This window comes from Cygnus olor, chromosome 9, assembly GCF_009769625.2.
Source record: "Cygnus olor isolate bCygOlo1 chromosome 9, bCygOlo1.pri.v2, whole genome shotgun sequence".
NCBI lineage: Eukaryota > Metazoa > Chordata > Aves > Anseriformes > Anatidae > Cygnus > Cygnus olor.
This window is the reverse complement of record NC_049177.1, coordinates 11794456-11808782: the sequence shown is the minus strand read 5'-3', so window position 1 is coordinate 11808782 and position 14327 is coordinate 11794456. Positions and strand designations below refer to the sequence as shown.

The following is a 14327-nucleotide window of genomic DNA, read 5'->3' as shown; positions in this document are numbered from 1 at the left end:
ATTTCTCAAGCCACGCCCACCACCACTTAAGCCCCGCCCATCACCCCTTAAGCCCCGCCTCCGAGGAGGTGCCGGCGAAAGCGCGGAGCCGGGCCCCGCGCGCATGCGCCCGCCCCGTTCCCATAGCAACCGGGCGGGCAAGGGGCGGCGGGGGCGGGGCCGCCTGTGTGCGGGTAGGTCACGCGAGTCCCTCTTCTTCCCCAAGATGGCGGCCGGCCGCTCGGCCTCGTACCCAGCATAGGCTTCGCCGCGGGCCTACTAGAGGTAACGGCGGCTCACGGCGGCGCCCGGTGGCACCGGGAGGGGAGGGAGGCGCGGGGGGGTGGCGCTGCGGGTAAGCGGGGCGAAGCAGCGGGCCCGGCTCGGCGGCCGGGCGGGCTCCGCCGCCTCCGACAAGATGGCGGCAGCAGAGAGACGGGCGCGGGGGGCGGTATGTCTAGCGGGCGCCCGGCTCTGCTCTATGGTCCCGGCCTTCCCCATTGGCGCGGGGCGGGTCACGTGCCGCCGCCTGCCCCCCCCCCCCCGGCCCCTCTACCCCCTCCCGTATCATCGAGACGGGGCTGGGGGTCCGCCCCCGCCGCCTTGGCTGGGGGGGGAGGGAGCGGGAGCCGGGCCCCCCGGCAGGCCGGGCGGGCCTCACGCCTCCTCGCCCGCCCCGCGGTCCGCCCCGGACTGCTCGGGCCGCTGGGGCTCGGAGAGGCGCCATCTCCTGCTCCTCGCACCGCTGGTGGGCCCGAAACGTGAGGGGCCGGGTGCGGGCTGCGGCGCTGAAGGGGCTGTGGCTCGCCTCGGGCTCCTCAGGGAGAGCCGGGCCCCGCGGGTGCAAGGGGGAGAAGGCCGGCCCCTGCCGAGCTGTGCCCGCGGGGAGGCTTTGTGGCAGCTAGCTATAGGGCAGGGCGAGCCAGCGAGCAGGCGGAGCCGGGGTTAAGTGCAGGGAGGCCGAGGGCCTTGGGGCTGGCTTGGGCGGCACTAAAATGGCTCGCGTCGGGCTAAGTGACCCCTCCCGGGCTGGCCTTCCCCAGCCAGCAGGAGGAGGGGTTCCCAGCGAGAGAGCGGGTCGTGCTGGGAATGCTAGTGATCGCAGCAGCAGCGTGCTCATAACTGATGAGACGAGCAAGGCCCTTGAATTTACAGCTCTAGTTTAGAGCTTGCATGCAAATTCACAGTGCTCTGGCTGGGAATTAAAAATTAGGGGCGTCTGCAGTCCCAAGGATTTCGAGGAAGTCGTTTATTTTCCTGTTGACTTGTATAACAAGAGAAAAATCTGTGCATTGATATGTGTTGTATTGCTTTACTGCGTATCTTCTGTTTAGTAAGGCAAGTGAAGTGATGGCCCGGCAGATTAGAGGCTCCATTTCCCATGCTGTTGTTACCTGAATGCTGTGAAATTCATGTTAGTTAAAATAGTTTCACAGGTAATATAATGGCTTTTTCTTTTCTCCTCCGTTCCAGCCTGAAAACTGGTGGTCCAGGCATGGTTTCTTAGGTGAATTGGATATTCCTCCCTCTGGTACAGGAATATACATTAGAAGAAGGGCAGGAAAGGAAACAGTAATGTAATCTGTAGTTCTGTGTCTGTCAGAGCCCTGTATCTCCAGCCCTTTGTCTGTTCAGATTTAAGCTGTTAGAAGGAACAATCTTTCAGTTTGCACGTGGATTTTCATGTAGCACAGCCTACGTTAAAGGCAAGGCCAACCAGATACTCCTCCCCACCCCCCCCCCCAAAAAAAAAAAAAAAAAAAACCACCTTTTCCTTCCAAAACAGCCCCCAGAGGTATAGTTTCTCATGGCTCAGAATGACAGGCACCGGAAAAGGTCTCTCTAGATGTGGAGTTAACAATGTCTGGAGGCCTGTAATGGCAGGGCTAGAAGAGGTGTTGCAACTCTTAATTTGAGCTTTGCCTCCCTTTATAGATACGGTAAGCCTAGATCATTCTCAAAAGGCACTTTCCTGAATGTTTTCTAAGAAGCAGTTAAGGAAGATGGCTCCTTCTGTAAACTGTTCCTGCGTTTTCCTCCCGATAGTGTGACAGATAATCCCATCTCGTTCTTCATTGCAAGTTAAGCTGATCTCTTGTTGCCTTCTCCCCCTCCATCCCAGTTCTGCCTGAGATGGTGAAAACATTGCAGTGCTACTACTTGTGTTTAGAGTTATATTCTCCACTTTTTCATTAGTCCTTTCTAGACTGGAATGATGGAGAAGAAGGGCCTGACAGGAGAGCTAGCTGTGACCTGTGACTCCACAGCTGTTGTCGGTGCGCTAAGCCATCCTGTGCAGTTCACACCTTTACAAATTTACTCGTGATACGGTATTGGTTCCAGTATTACAGCTGATACTGCCTTTCCCAAAACAGGCTCTTTCCTTGGAGCACAGCAGCCTGTTAAGCTGGTACAGGTGCAGGTAGGATCGTACTGCTGTATCTGGGGATTCCCCCCAGCGTACCAGTGGTGTGGGCAGAGCAGGCAGCAGCGGCGCTGAGACCAGGCCGCGGTGTTCAGGCTGGATGTGATGTGTGGCTGAAACGTGCGGTCACTGTGACTGGGAGGGCATCTGGGATTTCCGTATAGTATAGGATTTATATGAAAACATTATTCCTGTGATTTTAAGAAGCCACGCAGCAATGGCTGAACTTTCTTTTTGGATTCAGGAATCTACAGAAGGAAATCTTCAGGCTTATACTATGTACACTTGTAAAATGAGCCTTAAAGTAAAAGAGGAAGACTCTAGCAAGTGTCCTCATGCTTAGAAACTGGCAAGCAGTAAAAACGGGGTCTGGAATCTGCCTTTACGCTTTCCTTGTGGTCAGAAAGAGAAGTTACAGATCCATCAGTCTCATTCCGAGCAGAAGCAGGCACCAAGCGTAGTCTGGCAAGACACCACAGTGAGAAACACCGGCCTTTTAGCACCCTGTGGATCCCACACAGTACGAGCCTACTCTCCGGACGTTACCCTTGTGGCCGTGCTCTTGTGGTGTTGACGAAGACGTGCACCGCTGGAAGAGTTGCAACAGGGGTTTTTAAAGTGGGCTGAGGAAGGCATGCTCACCCAGGGTGTAACGAGTCTAACTTGTCCAAGGACATGTTACTGGGAGGCCCAGAGCCTATAAAACTTTTGCAACACAGGCCTATGCAAGAGTTAAGTAGGTGTTGATTGTATTAAAATACCAGAACAGATAAAGAAGAGATGTAAAGAAAAACCCGGCTGCAGCATTAGGCCCCTGGTCTTCTTTCTAATTGCCTTAACCTTGAAAGAAGAGAGCGTTCAGTTGGATTGTGTAGTGCGGCGCTGTTAGTTGGTGGCTTCTTGTTTTCTGTCTGGGTTTTTCTGGGGTTTTGGTCTAGAAGCTATTCCAGTGGAGCCCGTGCTCATGGGAGGCGGTGGCGGTTCTTGTGGGCAGCAAGGCTCTGCGTGGAAGGCAGGGCCCGGGCTGGTAGGGCGTGTTAGGAGGGACCGTGGGGGAGCTGGGGAGAGACCCAGAGCTGTTCTCATAACCTGGCGGGGTTGTGTTAGGCTGCTACTTGCGGCAAGAGTGCAGTGTCCCAAGTTAGGGGGTTGTTTCAAGAGCTCTTTTCATTTTCACTTTAGAAATTACTAGTTTTAGAAGAAAATTTTTGGGTTACGGGCTTACCCTGGATTGGACTTAGACCTGAGAGAATTCATCTTGTGGCTTTATTTAGCCGTCCTTTAGCTTTAAAAGGAGAACTGTTTACATCCTAAAAATCTGCTGTTAGAATCTTGTGAGTTATATTGCCATCGTAAATGGAAAAAGCCTGCATGCTTCATAATTGCAATGACCTTTTTCCCCCATCTTCCTTCTATGCACTAACATTGCCCTGTAGCTCTCGTGGTGTGACTTCAGTGGAAGAGAATCTCACAGTATGAAGGGAGTCAGGTTGAAAAGAGATGTATCAATAAACAAGGAGGAAAAGTTCTGGCCAAAGCGGGGGGAAAAGCTTCTTTATTTAGAATATTGTATGTGTATAGAAGTCTCTGGCTTGCTGGAAGATTTATCTGTGTAAGGTTTTAATTCTAACAAGGGAAAGTAGTTGGGCTAAGATAAGTGTTCTGGGTTTATTTTGTCTCATAAGAAACTTATCTGTGTTGAAGCTGAAGCAGTGCTTTTTGCCTTTGTTTAGGTGATCTTTGTTGTTTCACAATACAGGTATTTTCCCAATCTCCCAGAAATACGAGTGTTCTTTCTAGCAGCTATTGTATTATACATATTGTTCTCTTTGAACTCGCTGGTAGACATCGCTCGTCTCGTGACTGGTCTGACTTTGTTGATTCTCGCATCTGGTAGATGTTTCAATTCTTGAAGATACCTACTCCTGTTCTGCAAATTATGAGTAGGTATCTTAGCGTGTAAATGACTGGAATACATTCATGCCTCCTGGTGCTGATCTTCTGACTTCAGTTGGCTCAGGAAACATTTGGGTTGAACTAGGCACACTGAAACTTTGTGTCTGTGTGTTTTGGACAGGGTTAAATAGGTTTCTCCTGCAAAGAAGGCAGGGAGTGTGCAGCGATGTGTGTGCCTTTGTGCATCCAAAAGCCGTTCAGGTTTCTGCGCGCTATTTTAAATAATGCAAAATGGCAGTGGCGTGTGGAGGAGGCAGGAGGAGGGAAGAAGAACCTGGCGTTAGATTTGGCGTCGCAGCGGTTCTCCTGCCTAACTGAGGGAGGATTGAGTCTCTTCTACGGCATTTTTGGCAGCTGCCGGTCTCGGGAAGAAACCTCTGCCCGGCAGGAGCAGCGCACGAGCCCCGTGCCAGGCAGGAGTGATGTCGGCCACACAAGCGGGAGGTTGCTGAGCGCAGTGGTGGCCGCGGCCCCACGCGGTGAGAGCCGGGCCTCGCTGGGGCAGCCACGCCAGGAGCACGACGCCCTTGAGTGGCAGCAGCTGAGGCAGGGAGCTGTGGCCAGCTGGAGTCTCGAAAGAGGTGCTTGCGAAGCAGCTGGCAGGAGAAATGGGGAGAAAGCGGAGAAAAAGATGGACCGCAAAAGGGGATGGTTGGAGGAAATCTTAATGAGTTTAACTGCAATGGAAAAATGGCACTGCGAGAAGGGAAGGGATTGGCTCGGTGGCTGTAAGATACCAAGAAATGATGATTCATAGGAAAAAGTCTGCCTTTGAGAGGATTGAATAGCACAGTAATATTCATGCAACCTCCCTTAAACGACACTCTTTAATTTAATTGTAAAGTAAAATGGATTTATTTGTTGACGCAAAATGGAAGTAGTACCAGATTCTGTTACACTCAGCAGCACAGTGTCTGGAACTGTTTTCCAGCATCAGTTTTGTTGTCTTTTCTAAAGATTTTACACTAATGGGAAAGAACCATTTGGGAAATACTTGGGGATGGAACTGATGGATGTGTTTGTTGCTGACAGGGGCTGGGGATGACAGCCAAACAGAACTCCTCAAGTGTCCTGCATGTGAACAGAAGTCATAAATGTGGGTGATTCTGGTAAAAACCATCCAGACCCGTAACATGTACAGCACGCCCTTTTGTCTGCACAAAAAATATCTGGGAATGAACGCTTCTGGAAGGGAGTGCTGATACCATGACAACTGATACTGGCGGGCTGTGGCTTTGTACTCGGTGATCCCGCGTCCCAGCACCTAACCCGCCCTGAAGCGGGAGAGGCTGGGAGCAGTGCAGTATTTTGGCTGTTACCGCTCAGCTTGGAGGTGGCTGGAGCCAGCCTTTTCCTTGTGTTAAGCTCGTAATTCCTTGGTGATGGTCTCAGTCAAAGTCCACAAAAGAGCTGTCTGACCCACGCAGAGGACTCGGACTTTAAAGGAAGGTCACTGGTATCGTATCTTGTCATAAATATAAAGCAGATACGGCTAGCTTTCGTAAAGCTAACCTCTGGCAGCTATTTCATCAGGGACCGGCTAACTGGAAGAACCATCTTGCATCATTCAGATGTCAGGCTTGGTCTAAGGTATTGGCACGTAGCAGGGGCGTCACCCTCTGTCCCTTTACCCTCACGTCAGCTAGTTTTGGTGGACTGTTTTTTTCACAGTGGTTTTTGTGGTGGTTTGTCTGAAAAATCCCTGAAGTCCTCTTTGAGAGGAGCACCGAGCGCCCGGACACCCAGTGCTCGATGCAGGTGTGGCCACCTGCAGTAGGACCGCTTGCTGTTTTCTCTTCCTGTTTCTGGTCCCCTGCCTCTGGCTGTCCCCGTGTTTCTCGTACCGGGGATTAAAGAGGACAGGGTGTTTGCCAAAGGTGGGGGACAAACAAAGCCTGGGGCAGGGACGGGGACATCGGGCATGGGGTGGGCACCCAGTTTGGGTCAGGAAAATGGCAGTGAAGAAGGGTCAGAGCTGATGCCGGGAAGATGGCCCTGTTGGAAGGGATGGGGCAAAGCCCGAGAAAAGCCACAGTGGGGTGAGAGGCCAGGAGCTACCGAAATGGGGCCGTTGCTGCTCGTCCCGGGGTTCGAGGCTCTCCAGGGGTGCTGGAGGCGGTGCGGGCTGCCTGACCTCCCTGCCCCTCCCTTCTCAGCTCAAGCCCGACGCTGGCTGTTTCCATTGCACAGCAGAAAGTAAGTTTGCTCTTATCTCTGCTCAGGTGATAGAGGGGAACATAAACCTGCGTCGGAGCAGCTAGAAGGAAAGCCGAGGAGAACAACTCGGAGAGCAGGCGGGGTGTGAGAGGGAGGACGGCAGGTGTTATGGTTGGCCTGCTGTTGTATGTGCTTGTGTTTTCAGAATTAATGCCTTAGCGCTTGCTACAGCCTACTGGGATGTAGGTGCCTGGTCATGCAGGGACCCTTGGAATCTCTGGAGAAGCTCTCGTTTGTAAATACGTGGCTCTGCTTGCAAGTAGAGCTGGTTAAGTAGCACTGAGGAAACCGTGAAGTTCTACGCCTGCTCTTATAAATGGCGTCATGAAATTAAAATGTTGACTTGATGGCTCTGGTTGTGATGGAGCTGTGGCTAAACATGAGAACAAACAGTACGTAGCGGAAAAAGTATTGAGAGACATTTAGAAGTTCTTGGAAGAGATTTTAAACCTTTTATTTCTCTCTGCAGCCTCGTGCTGCTCGTCCAGCGGAGACAATAGCGGCATGTGGGTGGAGGACCGCACGGCATCAGGTGTCAAAGCAAAAAAACTGCCTAAAACAGCGCACATGCCCTTCCAGCTCCAACCCAAAGATGAGCAGGGTGGGACTGGAACTGATTCAGTTATCAGAAGATGTTTTAAGTGTAAAATAATACTATTTGCAACAATTAGGGAGAATAGCTTCGCTCGGTTCCCGCTGTCTGTCTCTCTTCTTTCATAGCAGGCTTAGAGTGGCCTTGCAGCTTTGGAAGGGAAGACCGTCTGTTTTTTCCCCGTCAGTTCAGATCACCGTGATGTAATTCTCTCTAACTCACCAAGAGCCTTTTGCTTGGCCTGGTGGAGATTAGGAATTAGTGCTTGGCTGTGGATGTGCTGAGCCCCTGTTGCATGCGCTATGAATAGGACAAAGGGAGGTTATGCTTAAATAGCTAGGCTCTTGTCACAGCTTTCAGAAAGCAGCAGTTAAAATCAGGTATTTACTTCATTGTTTTTTCATAGGGATTGCTGCCAAACGGAAGATGTTTTGGGTTCCTTCCCTCTCCAGACAAATCGCTAGCCTCCCGGCAAGTTTGCTTGATTTTTATTAGTTCTTCCAAGGTTTGCGCCCGTCACGGTAACGCTGGCTTTTGTGGGTCGTGTTTTCAAACTGTTTATTGTAACCTGATGGTAGAAATAAAGAGGAAAATCTACAAAGTGTCGTGCAAAGCCATGTGACTTGGGGAGCTGGAACTCAGAAAAAAAAAAAAAAACAGCACGTCGAAAGTTTATAAAAATGGAGCTCCAGCATTCCCTGAAGTCTCCGTTGTCCAACAGACATCAGTAACTGAGGAATCTTTAAAATCTCTCAAGGGGCCAGGAATAACCCTGCTTACGTTTTTCTGTATAATACCTAGAATCAAAGGAGCTAAGCAAGGTATAAAGAATCGCGTCTCATTTAGTTTGCCATTGTTCTTATTTTTTTTCATTTGCTCTATCTCCTTACCTAGCAGAGTCTCTGTGAAAGGAAGTGGTCGTCACCTTTAGAAACCGCTGCAGGCAGCTCCTCAGATTCTGGCCTGCAGAACAGCCACTCACGAGTGCCTGTGGGAGCATATCAGGGAAACCACTGGCACCTTGAAGCGAAGGGACGCTGTCAACTTCACATTGTCTAATTAGGTGATGAGTAATGCAAAAAAGGGGGGGGGGGGGGGCAGTTCAGGCCTTGCAAGTCCCTTGCTTTTCCGAGCTATGTGATACGTAGCGCATGAGAGCTTCTGGCAACGTCTCTTTAAAAAAAAAAAATAAAATGCCACGTGTTCATTTTATATTACAATTGTCAAGAGAGGGAGCGAGGGACTCTGAGAAGGTAAACAAACGAAGACCAACCCGGTAGCCAAAGGAGGGTGAAGTGAAAGTTTCCTTTTGAAGAACAGAAAGAGAATAGTGCGTGCTTTGTTCTGCAGCATCTCTGCAATCCGCGCTCGTTGGCTCACTGTGATATTTAACCACAAGTGTTCAAACAGGCTTTGGGAAGTAGCTCTCAGCTAATTACCGGTGGCAGATTTTTCTTCTTCGGTGCAGGTTGAGCAGGGAACAGCAGTGCCGCAGCAGCCCTCTGAAGGCACCTGTGTAAGACGAGCACGCAGTGGTAATTTTTTAAATGAAAAACCGTGTTCAGGTAATAACATGCTTCGTGTTCAGCATAAGCAGTTTGCCCAGAAAGTTTGTGCAGCTTTGGAGCCCTGATCACCCCGGTGTGGCCCTGCTGGGAGCAGGAGGCTGGGCTACACACCAGGGCCCCAGACCTCCAGCCGATGTTTGAAGCTCTGAATTTCTGTGACTTCTTCCTATTCCGCTACTCTGTCCGGGCTGCCTGTCAGGGAACTTGTTTTCCGATTCTCTTCCCAGTCTTTGAGTCAAGTCAGTGTTTTGTTTTGGTTGACTGTAAAACTGTAAGGCACCACGGGAAGATACTTTCTTTCACTTTGTCCTTTGTGTTTAAAGTGTTTTCTGGATCTCCAAGGCAGACGACCTGAACTTTGCCTCTACTCTGACGAATTTTTCAATGACTAGATTTGCTATAACTGCCTCTGAAGCACAGGTAGGAAATCCACCTCAATTATTCTCGGTCTGAGTGTATTATTTCTCTGTTAAATTGCCAGATTTCTCCCTGAGTCTCCGTGGAAGAACTGCCTCTGACCTTTTGCGTGGATTTGGATTGATTTTATTAAACTGTCCATTGACTTTCTTCCTCATCTCTGAAATGGCATTTGTTTTGTCATAGCACCCGGTATCCAAGGATCACAGCGTTCTAACAACGTGAAATGAAATACTAACTCCGCAGAGTAAATCAAGACCACTGTGTGTGTACAGCCAGGGCGACTGAGAGAATTTCACCACAGCAGATCAGTACCAAAGCTAAGAGTGCAGCTCAAGTCTCTTGATGGTTTGTCGGTGTTAACCACCAAATCCAGCTGCCTTACAGTATTCCAGTGTAAGAGATGCGTGCCTCCCCCTGAACTCAAAGCTTTTTCTCTCGCTGTGGTCAGAGGGTACTGAAGGTAGTTGTTCATACTGGAACTCTGCCTATAGCACTAAGTTGCTCCTCTTCTTCTCCCAGAATAATCTATTTTGCTTGTCCCCGTTTTGTAGAGTGCCCTGTGATAGTTTAGGAAAGGCAGCATATATATTGTTTGCTAGTTGATGGTTGTATAATTTTATTGTCAGAGCGCCCAGGAAATAAGTCTTTTAACAACCATTTTGGCCTGAGAGGCCTGCTGAGGTTAGTCACCTTCCTTCAGTGGCTGCTCAGCCCCTCTGCTTGTGCAGGGAGAGGATCGCCCTCTATAAACAAGATGGATTTACCAAGAGAAAGGCAAATGATGTCGCGCTCCCCCGGGACCCCTTATTTATACCACCTAGGTTACGTGAGACAAACACATGCAGCTGCTCTGCGCCTTCCAACCCTCTCCCTTGGTCACAATGGAGTTGGGATTAGCGTATGGGCTCAGGTAGACTTTTCTTACCAGCAGTTCTCTACTTGGGCATTTACAGTGGGCCTCTGAAGATGGTGAGATTGCCTTAGGTACAGCCGAGGGCAGAATTTGGCCCGCAGAATCCCTGCCGACTGGTAATGATATATGAGTGAGGAAAAGAGGTGCCCGACTTGAACACCTCTGGCATTTTCCTTCCTTGTGGCAAATAAAATCTGGTCTGAAAGCCACTCAGACACACGTAATGTAGACTCACTTTCAGTCAGTGTTTTATGATGATTTCTCCCCGTTCTCATGATGGAAGGATCTATATAACTTGACCCCTAACTTCAGAGTTTTCCTGTAGAAATAAAAAAAAAAATCCCATTGGAAGGGGAGGCCATAGTGATAGCTTCAGAGCTGAGCAGCATATCTTGCTTGCTTTGTCTGAGAACCTGAGTGCTCTCTGGCATACGAGTGCCCTGTGTCCTGAATCCTCTTCCATCATGTTTTGTTTTTGTTTTTAATATTCAAATTACTTCCTTATCCCAGTCTCCCCTCAGCCCGCCTTCTGTCATGCCGCTGGTGAGGGATGTGCCAAAGTGGATATTTCCAGGGGCAGTTCTTTTGTGGTGTTCTGTGACTTCTGTGTGTAGGATGAGCACCCAGGGTATGAAAAGGGTGCTTATTTGTACAGTTTTAGAAATCTGGAGTTATATTTAACAGGAAATAAAGTCATAGCGTGCGCGCGCTCTTTGGAGCGTGCTTCGGTTGCTTTCCAAATAAGGCTGGCAGTTTCTGGAAGGAAAAAGAGGGATAACAATATAAGAACAGGCTGGAAGAAATCCTTTGCGAAATCCCAGCTCAGCTGAGGGTGCATGTGCCAGCAAAGACCAACCTTGTTGTAGTCTTTGCTCCAGTGGTTTAAGGAGCTGAAAGTTTCCTCCTCCCTTCCCCAAGAGTCCTGGAGTCAATATGGAAAGCTGCTTGGTTCCTCAACCTTGGCTTTCGCACCGAATGGGTTTGGGGCTTGTTTTTTGGAACCCATGTTCGTCAGTGTTAAGTTTATCTCTGTTTAAGTTTCATATTTCTGCCGGTCCAATTTTTGTGTCCTCCCTCTGACTGGTGATATGAGCTGCCAATTTGATAAGCTGTGGAAACTGTGGATTGCCCAAGCCTTCACCCTTGCTGTCGCACGTTGGTGTTCTTTTCTAGGAGGTTCCCTTTCCACTTGTTCTCGCAGGTCAAGAAACCAGGGTCTGTTGTAGTGCTGCTGAAGCATGCTAGGAGCAGGGGGGCAGGTTAGTGTTTGTCAAGGTATCGGGTACCATTTTCTGTCTTCCCTCCCCTCAGCTACCAAACCCAGCATTTGGAGGTGAGTTGCCGCTTGTGGGCAAGTAGCCTGAGAGGCGCTGAGCAGCCCCTGTAGGCCTTGCCCTGCCTGTGCCGAGTCTCTTACTGGGCACGGTGGGATGCAGATGGTGCGGTGCTGGCGGAAGGTGCGTCAGGTCGAAATAGGCCTTCCAGCATCCTTTGAATGTGCGTTCATCCATGCATGGGACACTTCGTGAATGCGGGAGGAAAGGTGGGGTCTCATCCCTGACCCCTTACCCCGTGGAATGTCTCTGTCCTCTGCGGAGGGCAGCCTGGGACAGCTGTCCTTCAGCAGCAGACATCAGTGAAGGTGGCACGCGGTGAGCTGCCCTCGGCCTTCCAGTAACCTCCTGCCACTTGCAACTGCAAATAAAGGAAGAGGCACGGAGACGCGTAAGGGTATTCCCTCTTAAACAGTCTGGGAGAGGGAGCTGCGATAAAAACTCAGAACTCCGTAACGTCCCGGCAATGCTGCTGGTTGCAGGACGTCCTGCGTACACAGAGGACCTACAGTACCCATAGGTACGAGGCAGCACGTCCCCACAGAGGGCCACTGCTGAGCCAGGTGACGAGGAGGAGTTCGGGGAGCAGGACGAGGGGGTTTCAGCAAGATGCTGCCTTCTGGGCTCCGCGGCGCCCAGCCGCGCAGGAGTTAATTGGGCGCAGCCGAGTTAGAGCTGGGGCTGGGAACCCAAGGGAGCGAAAGCCCCAGAACAGCGGCGAGCGCTTCGGGGGCCGCGGGGAGCTGCGTCCCGCTGGCTGCCGGCCCTTCGCTCTCGCTGGCGGAACGCGGGCCGGCCCCGGCAGCGTGACGTGGCAGCGGCGGCTCTCGGCGCCCTGGTGCCGAGCTGGAACTTTTCTCCGCCAGCCCCCCCCCGGGGGTGCTCTCGGGCCGCGCGTTGGGGCCGAGCCCGAATCGGCGCGAGGGGAACGGGGGGCGCGCAGCCCTCAGCGGAGCGCGGCGGCGGCCTGCCCCCGGCTGCGTGCTCCCAGCGCCCGGCCGGGCCGCGGCTCGGCTCGGCTCGGCTCCGCTCTGCTCGGCGGTGGCCGGGCGGGAAGGGGGCAAGTCCCGCTGACGTGCGGCCCGGGGATTGGCAGCGGCCCGCCCTATATAGGCCCGGCGGAGGCCGCCGCGCCGCTCTCCCCCCCGAGCGCTCCCGGTCCTTCCAGCAGAGCGGGCGAGCGGGCACCGGCCGGAGTGAGTCGGGGGGAAGCGGGGGGTGAGGGGGGCTTGGTGCCGCCGGGGGGGGGGGGGGGGGGCTCGGGGTTCGGGCCGGCCTCCCTGCCCGCGGGACGGGCCGTGCTGAGCCGGGGCCGGCGTGGCCGGAGGGGGGGGGGGGCAGCTTTTTGGGAGGGGGGTTGAGGGGGGAGCGGGGGCTCCGGCCCCGGCCCCGGCCCCGGGGGGTGCGGGCTGGGGCACGGCGGGGCGGCTCCGCGTGAAGTCCCAGCGCCGCGAGCCGCAGCGCCCCGTCCAGCGCCGGGTGAGCCTTGCGAAACGGCGCGGGGTGAATAACCCCGGGGCTGAGCCAGCACCCCCGAGCCTGTCCTCCCGCTCGGGTCCGTCTCTCTATTTATTTATTTATTTGTTTGTTTCCTCTCTCTCTCTCTCCCTCCCCTTCCGTGAACCCTCGCGGAGGCCGCGTGGCCGCCCCGCTCCCACACAGCGCCGGTCGCTGCTCGGCGGGGAGCCGCGGGCCGGTGCCCGCCCCCCCACGTCCCCCCGTCCCCCTCCCTCCGTGACAGCGGCCCCGGGTCTGGCCCTTTAAGGGCGCCGCCCCGCCCCCGGTGCCGGCAGTGCTGAGGTGGCGCTGGCGGCGCCGCCCGCCCGGCCCCGGGCCCGCCGCTTCCCCCCCGGCCCGGGAGCCGCTGCCCGCCCGCCCCCCGGAGGTGCGCGGGTGCCGCCCGGGGGGCCCGGCCTGAGGAGACGGGGCGCGGCGGGGGGAGCCCCGGGAGCCCGGCGCTGAGGACGGGGAGCGGGGCGCGGGGCTGTCGGTGGGGGCACGGGGGGAGTCCCGGGGGCGGTGGGACGGCAGCCACGCCGTAACGCCCGGCTCCGAGGCCGGCCGCGTCCGAGGAGGCAGCGGGCGCGTTGCGCGCCCACGTCCGCTGCGTCAGGAAGCCACGCGAAGGGCTCCATCCTGCCACGCAGCAGCCGGCCGGCCACCTGGGGGATCTCGGCCAGCGCTCCCCACAGCGGCGATCTTCCCGCGTCACCGGCCACCGCGAGGTCGGAGCCTGCCGGCCCCTGGCAGAGGACGGTGCCTGCCCCGACCAGCTCAGCCCCGCTGGTTTTGGCAAGACTTAGTTGCGTCCGGTTTTAGTTACTGCGATGAACAGAACGCCGATACGTCTATAAGATACTGCACAGCTCGCCATTACTGTCCGCGAGGACTGATCGGATTGGCAGTGTAACCCAAGACTTTTTTGCCTTTTTTTTCACTCCGTACAAATATTTCCCGTGTGGTTAGGTCTGGCCCTTGCTAGAGGCTATTTTCAGGACGATTTTGTTCTCCGTATTTCAGCGTGCTGTACGCTTCTGAAACTTCTTTTGGCACACAAAGGCAGCGCCACAGACGGTGTACGAAGCAGGCAGCTTAAAACCTGTTGACCCAGTCAGCTGCACGCTAGCGTGACGTAGCTGCAACCTTAGTTTCAAAACCTACAGTGGGAAGACGAGGAGGTGTAGGCTCCAAACGCAGTGCCTGAGCTGCTGCCGTTCGCGTTATGTTTAAAATACCATTCTGATGGCCGCCTCCAATTTTGGCCAGGGATGAATCCCTGAGGCCTACAGTATACCAGATGTTTGGGGTTACTGGAGATGAATAACATTTGTTCTTAGCTCACTGCATGGGTGACGAAGCAGAAATTCATGTGGGTAAATACTGCCCTTAGTTTTCTTGTTGAATATCTAGCTCTTCTCTGAGG

At 53.5% G+C, this 14327-nt stretch overlaps 1 protein-coding gene across 3 annotated transcripts in view; it reads left to right on the top strand.

Moving 5' to 3' along the window:
• The first annotated feature begins 56 nt into the window (after positions 1 to 56).
• Positions 57 to 14327, top strand: part of LOC121075140 (high density lipoprotein binding protein) — a 37938-nt gene continuing 23667 nt past the window's right edge. The window contains exon 1 of one of the 3 annotated variants that reach the window (XM_040568104.1): positions 57 to 264. The gene's annotated coding sequence lies outside the window, so the exon portion shown is untranslated. Of the gene's footprint in view, positions 265 to 601; positions 741 to 3341; positions 12601 to 14327 lie in introns of those variants that run through there. The other 2 variants (XM_040568103.1, XM_040568102.1) reach the window with 2 other exon arrangements.